At 48.4% G+C, this 8,416-nt stretch overlaps 1 long non-coding RNA gene across 1 annotated transcript; it reads right to left on the bottom strand.

Annotated features, from left to right (window-relative positions):
* Positions 1-397: 397 nt before the first annotated feature.
* Positions 398-4,298, bottom strand: LOC125147200 (uncharacterized). Its single transcript, XR_007145053.1, has 3 exons — positions 4,218-4,298; positions 598-652; positions 398-486 (listed from the first exon to the last, which is right to left on the bottom strand). It is a non-coding gene; the product is annotated as an uncharacterized LOC125147200 (long non-coding RNA).
* Between the last annotated feature and the right edge of the window lie 4,118 nt (positions 4,299-8,416).

Raw genomic sequence — 8,416 nt, forward strand, 5'->3', positions numbered from 1 at the left:
TTGAGGGCAGGGGCCCTGAAAACGCTAAAGCACATCTAGCTCTTGTGACAAGCCAAAGCCTCTGCTCTCCCTGTTCGAAGGAGGTAGATTGCATCCTGGGGAACCACGTTGTACAGCAGGCAGACCAAGAGTTTCCGCAGCAGGGGCAAGGCAGGGAAGAAGAACCAAGACATGTTTCTAACAAACCATGAGGGGATAGCCAGATCACAGCTGGAGCCAGGCAAGGCCAAGTCCACATCTTTATTCTGCCACCAGCCGAGTTGTGTGATCTTGGGCAAGTAAAATTCTCTTAGCCTCACCTCTTTTGTCTATTAAATGAGAATAATATTACCTGCCTCCCCAGGTCAATTTCAGTACTATGTGAAATAATAAGTGGACACCTTCAGGCACGTACCTGGTACTGAGGGAGCACTCATTGTTATAGGCATAGGTGTCAAGGTGTCGGTGTCTTTTCTTGTCTGTTCCCCTCACTGCTCTGCAGGACCTCTGAGGGCAGAGACTATGTCTTACTCATGGTTTACTCCCATTTTCTACCGCAGTGCCTGGCACACAGTAGATGTTCAATGAGCTCGTTGAATGAATTTGTATTATACTTACAGTGTTATCTCAGAGCCCGGCCAAGGGCTGTTATTCCAGATTCACAGCTTACCCCCTGAAAGAGCAAAGCCAGGATACAAATTTGACTAAGATCAAAGAGGCAGAGATTATTCCAATACAAAGTAGAGCATTAGGTTCTCTGAAGCTTGATCCTGTTCTTCCTTTCTTTTCCTCCTCTCCTCTTCCTGTCTCATTCCGTTCTACATCTTGGTCCAAGGCCATCTCATTTGCTCACATGACTTAGATCTATATGTTGATGGCTTTCCAAATGTATGTCTCCAGCCCTGACCTCTCTTCTGAAGTCAAGATCAATGGATCCAACTGCCTCCTTGACATCTCCACCGGCAATTTCATGTCTAAAATTGAACCTCAGACATTCCACCTAAACCTGCTCTTCTTCCAGCATGGCGCTTCTCATTGGGTGGCACCATTATCCACCCAGATGCCCAAACTCTTCATCTGGGACCTGCAACACCTCCTTCTCCCTCAGTCTCCACATCCAATAAAATGCCAGACCTCCAAAGTCTATCTAGGCCCTCTCCTCTGGTCACAATCCCTATATTCAGCACCATCATTCACACGGAGAGGGTACAACTCCTCTTGTTGGCCATTCTTGCCTTCTTGCTTCTGTTTTTAGACTGGAGCCAGAGGAATATTTAGAATTACATATCAGACCACATTATGTATTTGTGTAAAAGCCTTCAAAGGCTTCCATTACACTTGGGGAATTTCTCAAAATGCTTACCACACGTGACCTGACAGTCCTTCATGACTGGACGTCCTACTGTACCCCTCCCTCCCTCTGCTTCCTCACCGGCCTCCCTTCAGTTTTGCAAACACCCCATCCTTCTCCAGCCACGAGGGCTTCAAATCTACTGTTTTTCATGGAAGACTCCTACCCGTCCTACTCACTTGGGTCACTAACAATTTCATCTGCTCATTTTAAATGTTCATTCCTCAGCAGGGCCTTTCTCCTTCAAGCACACATCACAGTTCTTCCATAACCCTCTTATTCCCTTACAGCACTTAACACAATTTACAAATATACCCATTTGTGTGTTTGACATCCATCGCCTCAGCCCCACCCATGTGCACACTTCTCCCGTGTTACCCATCGCCTTGTCTCTGGAGCCCAGCACAGAGGGCTTGGTGCACAGAACATGGTGGGTTTTTGTTGAATGAATGTGGTAAAGGCTGTGAGAAGCAGGCAAGCCAGGGGTTGGGATTGTGCAGTGGAGGCCGGAGGACCTCTGAATGGTGGTGCAGAGAAGGCTTCCAGGAAGGTAAGGATTTGGCGGAAGGTTTGAAAAATGGGTGGGATGGAACCATCCAGGGTGAGTGAGAATAAAGGAGCCGGTGGAGGAGCTTTCCATGTGGCTAGACAACCTGGTAGGAGAAACCCCAGTGGGTTGTGAGAAATGGCGGGTAACCAGGATGTCTGAAATATAGGGCTTGGGACAGGAGGTAGACTGGAAAGGGTGTGCAGAGAGCTGGCTTAAATCTCCAGGAAGTGCTGATGGGTGGCCAACAGGCATCTCCTGGACCAGATGGTCCTTCTCTTTCTGGAGGGATTGTTCACAAACACTTGTGTCCCTTCCTGAGCTTTCAGGAAGGAGTTAGGGCCTAATACGGTTCAGCCCCTGCCGCTCCCTGCCCCACCCCAGCCCCAGGCATCTGGTTGGTAGGTTTGGGCCAAACCCTATTTGCAGTGGAAATGGAATGTTGCTTATTTTATGATGTTAACTGTTTCATCTAGTTCCACATTAGAAAACTTGGGACTCTGGACAATTTATAGGAAAAAAAAATTAGGACAGAATTCAAACAATTCTTCCACAGGCATTTGACTCGTGCTCGAATCATGTCCAGGTGTGAACCCTCTTGACTCACCGTTGAGGCCTCTAGAAAAATTCGTCCAGCTACACACATGACTTTCTGAGCTTGCTGAAAACACATGCGTGGCTCCTCTATCCAATGGATTAATGTTTAATTATTTTTTTAATCTTTATTTTTGAGAGAGAGAGAGAGAGAGAGAGAGAGAGAGAGAGAACAAGTGGGGGAGGGGCAGAGACAGAGAGAGACACAGAATCTGAAACCGACTCCAGTCTCTAAGCTGTCAGGACAAAGCCCGACACGGGGCTCGAAGTCACAAACCGAGAGATCATGACCTAAGCCGAAGTCGGACGCTTAACCGACTGAGCCACCCAGGTGCCCCTGGATTACTGTTTTAAAGGGACATTTATTAAGTGCTTTACCACTTACCCTGTTAGGTGCTTTCCATGTGTTACCTCATTTAGTCCCCACCCTCATGCCATCAGGGAAGCACTCAGATCTATCTTGTAGATAAGGAAACCAAGCTCAGAAGGATTAAGTAACTTGCCCCACATCACACAGCTTGTAGGCGTGAAGGCCGCATTTGAATGGAAGTCTGTCTGGCCTACATCCTGTGCTCTCAGCTGGTAAGTAAGCTCTGTGGCTCTCCAAACGCAGGGCATAGTGACGGGGTTTGGGGGAACCATAAGGATTGCTTTTTAAGGAACTTTTTTTTACTTCAAAATAATTACAGACTCACAAGAAAGTTGCACAAAATGTGCACTTGCATAGCTGTAGTACAATATCAAAAACGGGGGATTGACAGCTCAATCCAGAGTTGTGAGTTTGAAATTCAGATTTCACTAATTTTACCACCCAGGTTATTTTTTAAGTGGCGTGAAGCTTTCAAGGGTAAAACCAAACCAACAAACAAAACCTGCACACTTTGTGAAAGGTCCTTTTGAACTCCTTCTGCCCTGGGCCCTTGAACTCTCACTGATGTCCTAGGCTTCCTGAAACAGCAGGTCTGAGGAGGGGAGGAATCAGTACACAGAGAGATCCATTTCTGCCATCATGGGTTCCAAGGAAATGCTATATTGCCATGGGACCTCACTGAATCCATGCTGCTTTAACAGGAGAGGGCTTCCAGCAGGGGAACCCAGAGGGACCTGGTCAGACTGCCTGAGTCTGGTGTTTGGAGGCCTCTAAAACCCTTGGGGCTACCTAAGACCTGGCTCAGCCAAAATGTCTCTTTGCTCCCATTGTCTGTCTCCTGGCAGCTGATGATAAGTGATAAGCATGGGAGATAAAACAGGTTTGGGGCTGTGAACCTGCCTGAATCACTGGCAGCCAACCAGGCCATTTTTATCTGGAAAAACTCCCCCCAGGACAGCCCAAATGAGTGTTTGGGAACCTGACTCAGGGAACAATGGCGGGAAATGGAGGCCCAAGCTTGGGCGTTAGGGCCCTGCCACCCACACTCCCCTTGCACTGTTATTCCTGGCGAAAACAGAGATTTGCTTTCATTCAGACAGACTCTGTGGGAAGAGGTGCAAATGAGGTTTTAAAATTAAAAGGAAGTAGTATGATGACAAGGGAAGTGATAGGAGATTATTTTCCAAGCTTCAGAGATTTCATTATAAATGATTCTGAGAACTCCCTCCCCGGGTCTATAATGACAGCCGTACTAGTAACTATGGTAGCTCCTTGCCCACCAGGCCAGATGTCGAAGCCACGTCGGGGGTTAATTTCCTTGCCACACGGTTTCATTTAAGAATTTGAGAGACCCCAGAACAAAGGAGAAGTCAGACCTTAATGATGCAGGAGACGGTCATCCTTCTTGGTGCGGCCATAGGGCGATTGGGTTCTGGCCCCAGGTAAATCTGGTTTACTCATCTTTGACCCTGTGGAGGAGGCCATCCAGTTAGACTGACATGCACCGATGTTGCTAGAGATGACTGCTGTACCAAATGCTCAAAATCTCTCCGTTATGGTTGTGTTGCCCCCAAATTCGCATGTTGGAGTCCTAAATTCAGTGCCTTAGAATGCGACCTTATTTGGAAATCATTGTGGATATCATTAGTTAAGGTGAGTAGAGGAGAAGAGGGTGGACCCTAATCCAGTACAACGGGAGTACTCATAAAGAGGGGAACTTTGGGGACACACACACACACACACACACACGGAGAATACCATGTGAAGATAAAGGCAGAGACAGGGGTGATGCTTCTCAAGGAAAGCTGAAGACGGCCAGCAAACGATCAGAAGCTGAAGAAAGGCATGGAACGGATTCTCCCTCAGAACCCCTAGAAGGCAACTGCTCTGCCAAACCCCTGCCCTCAGACTTCTAGCCTCCAGAACTAGGAGACCATAAATTTCAGTCCTCGAAGCCATCCAATTCCCACAACTTTGTTAAAACAGCCCTAGCAAACCAATAACACTCTCTCAAGAATTTTGTTTTAGAAACTTGCTCAGAATTGATTTCAAGGTCACTGGCTCATGCTGTGTGAAGTCCACCTGCCTTCCACTCTCAATATTGGAGTGGATCTTGCCATATTTATTTTCCCAACACTTCTGTTCTCAATAACGCCTATAAGCAAAAACAAAGCAAATACCCCAAAAATGTTTGCTGGTGATTATGCTTAAATTAGAGCCAGTCAGCTCTTTCTGAAAACTAAAAACAAAAACCAGAACTAAAACCTAGATGTACGCCATTCAGGAGATATTTCCTGCTGGTTCTTAGTCCAAACGGGTGAGGAAACACTAATGGTGGAAAAGTACCACTGTGTTCTCAGCAGGCACATCACACCTGCATTGGGCATAAACAGCTCCTTTCCCCTGGTTCTCGGATGCACAGAGAAGGGAGAGGCTCTCTACAGACCCAGGGGAATAACTTGCTGGCAGAAAGATGACCTAAGGAAATGACAGAAGCTGCATAAACATGACCCACAGCCCTGGTGGTGGTGGGGAGTCCTTTCACTGCAACCATCCCAACAGTGCCCTTCAGCAGAGACAACCAGGACCTGGGCTGCAGCAGGCCTTAGAAGGAATCCCTGTGACCAGAGGTCACTGGGACACATATCTCTATAGCCATGGGGTCCTGGCACTTGTGGTCCAGCTCCAAACCTTACTTGCTCTGGAGTGCTGGCTAGACATAGATCAGTTAATCTGGGAGACACCACTTGGAACCCCTAGGACTTCCTGTTCTGAGATCCTCTTGGGGCCTCCTCTTGGAGTGTAGGTCGGACTTGGGCAGTTGGCTACACGGGTGAACAGAAGGGAGAACAGACTTCTCCTTCCTCCTGTTTCCCCGTGTTCCCTCATGCCTGACACACAGCCTTGCTTGGCCTTTGCAAGGTCCTCTGCTTTCCCACCTGAAGGTGAATGGTTTTGTTACAGGTGGGACAACAGAGAGGCATGCAGGTGTGGGGAGCAGGAGAGGGGGTTCTGCCAGCAGGCTCGGTCTCTACATTCCTCCCAGTGGGACTGGGTTTAAAAGATCAGAGCTGTGCCCTTTGAGGAAACAGCCAGAACTCTCCTCCCCTTAAGTGGGAAACCTCTGGTCCTCACCACAGCTGCTCTGACCTGGCTTGTCTCCAGCCTTCCTCTCAGATGACCCATTCTCTGAAGGGTGCCTGGGGCAAAAGATAGGGAGACCCCCAGGGAGTTCCAGAATGGTCCAGCACCACCCAGATGCTCACCCAACTGGAGAACTGACCTCCATAAATGGCACCACCCCTTTTGGCCACGGATTCACTCATTGATCCAACAGAGTCCACCTTGGAGGCTTTCCAGAATCCCTTTTCTGTCTAGCTTCCTGCCCTTTCACCTCCTCCATAGTCACCTTAGTCTTCTCACCTCTCTTTCCCTGCCTGGCCCCACCTCTATCCCCAGAAGGTATAGGTCTCATCCACAGGTGCCTGGGAACCCCAGCAAGAGGCTTAAGTCTTCCAAACTCTGCAGCATACGACATCAACACAAACCTTTCCCTGGCTACTGGTGACTGCCCTTCCTAACTCAGCTCAGATGTTTTTAGGCCAACAAAATCTGTTTGTTTAAACTGTCGTACAGGAAAACCCAGGCAGAGGTGAGAAGGGAGGAAAACCCTGTCCTGCCACAGAAGCAGAGCAGCAAAGAAATCCCAGCCCAGCTGCACACCCTGAAGCAGCGACCAGAACGAGGCACTCGGCAGGCACACTGGCCCTGGCCTCACGGCTGCAGCTCAACCTTCCCAGCAGGGCACACAACGGGTTAAGGAACTACATTTCGACGAGTACTGTGGCCTGAAACTCAAGCTCCCAAGGTCTCTTTCAGAGTCCAGGGCCAGGGAAGTGTCTATTGTCAACAAATGCCACCACCGGACCAATAGCAGGCCAGAGTGTGGTTCTGAGATAGGGGCCTCTGCGTGTCACCAGGCAACGGGCACAAAGAAGGCTGGATCAACCAACCGCCCAGCAGACGGTGACAGTGCCCCACAGCCCCCCTGCACCTCCAGCTCCAGCAAAGCCAGGTGGGAGAGCCACTCAGTCCCAGAGTCCCCCAAGATCACATTACCATCAGTCTCACAATTTGGGGGAAAGGAGATGGTGTAGAAAAGGCTTTATTTGGAAACTCTAGTACAATTTGGTTTATTAAGAGCTGAGCTGATGGCAAAGGTGAAGATTTTCAAGTGAAAAGGAAGTAAATGTTGCTGCAAACCATAGCAAGGCTCATACACCTTTCCTTTGCTCCCTTCCTACAAGTCAGGAGATGGCCACAACCCTAGGATCCGTCACCCAGACCTCCTGGCTTTCCCTGGGGAATGCTGGGTGGGATGCTTGTGACACATTTACTAAATTAGGCTAGAGGAGAATGTAAGGTGAAACCTAAGAATGTTTGTTTCTCATTCCTACAAAGTACACTCCCTTCCTGTCACAGAGCCAGAACAGGTCCAGCCATCACCCGGGCAAAGCCTTCTGATCTCCAATGAATGGAGACTTGAAGAAACATTTTTATTTCATCACATACATCTTCATTCAACATTTAGAGCAAAATAGGGCCTCAGCTAGGTGCTGGGGATGCAAAGATGAGCTGGTCATGTTTCCCACATGGCCTGACCTTCCCCAAAGGTTCACCATCTTACCCACCCTATATGCTGAAGACTCAGATCTATCCTCCCAGCCCAGCCCACACGCCTCCTCTCCTAAGCACCAACCCAATATATCAAGTAGTTTTCTAGACACTTCCTTGTGGTTTTCCACAGGGCCCCACGCTCAAGGCTTCATCTCTCTACCACCAAACCGGTTTTACCACATGAACTCTTTGCATTAGTGGATGATACCACCCCTCCATGGGGTTGAAATGTGCCCCCCTGAAATTCAAATATTGAAGCTCTAATCTCCAGTACCTCATAATGTGACCTTATTTAGAAATAGGGTTGTTAGAGATGTAACTAATTAAGATGAGGTCGTACTGAAGTAGAGTGGGTCTATTCCAATATGACTGGTGTCCTTATAAAAAGGGGAAATTTGGATACACACACAGGAAGACACCATGAGAACAGACCTAGGGAACAGACAACCATCTATAAGCCAAGGAACACCAACGGCTACCAGAAGCCAGGAAAGAGGACTGAAACAAATCCTTCCACAGAGCCTTCAGAAGGTACATGGCACAGCCAACACTTTGATTTCAGACTTCCAACCTCCAGAACTGTGAGACAATAAATGTCTGTTGTTCTAAGCCATCCCATTTGTGGTACTTTATGACAGTAGCCCTAGGAAACGAACACTACCTCCATTAAACATTGTTCAAGAAAGGAGCTTAGGAGGGACGCCTGGGTGGCATGGTTGGTTGAGCATCCAACTCTTGATTTCAGCTCAGGTCATGATCCCAGGGTCAGGCTCCATGCTGAGCATTGAGCCTGCTTGAGATTCTTTCTCTCTCTCCCTTTGCCCCTCTCCCCAGCTCTCTCTCTCTCTCTCTCTCTCTCTCTCTCATTCTCTCTTTCTCTCTTCTCTCTTGGAAGAAA

Source organism: Prionailurus viverrinus, chromosome D1 (assembly GCF_022837055.1).
Source record: "Prionailurus viverrinus isolate Anna chromosome D1, UM_Priviv_1.0, whole genome shotgun sequence".
NCBI lineage: Eukaryota > Metazoa > Chordata > Mammalia > Carnivora > Felidae > Prionailurus > Prionailurus viverrinus.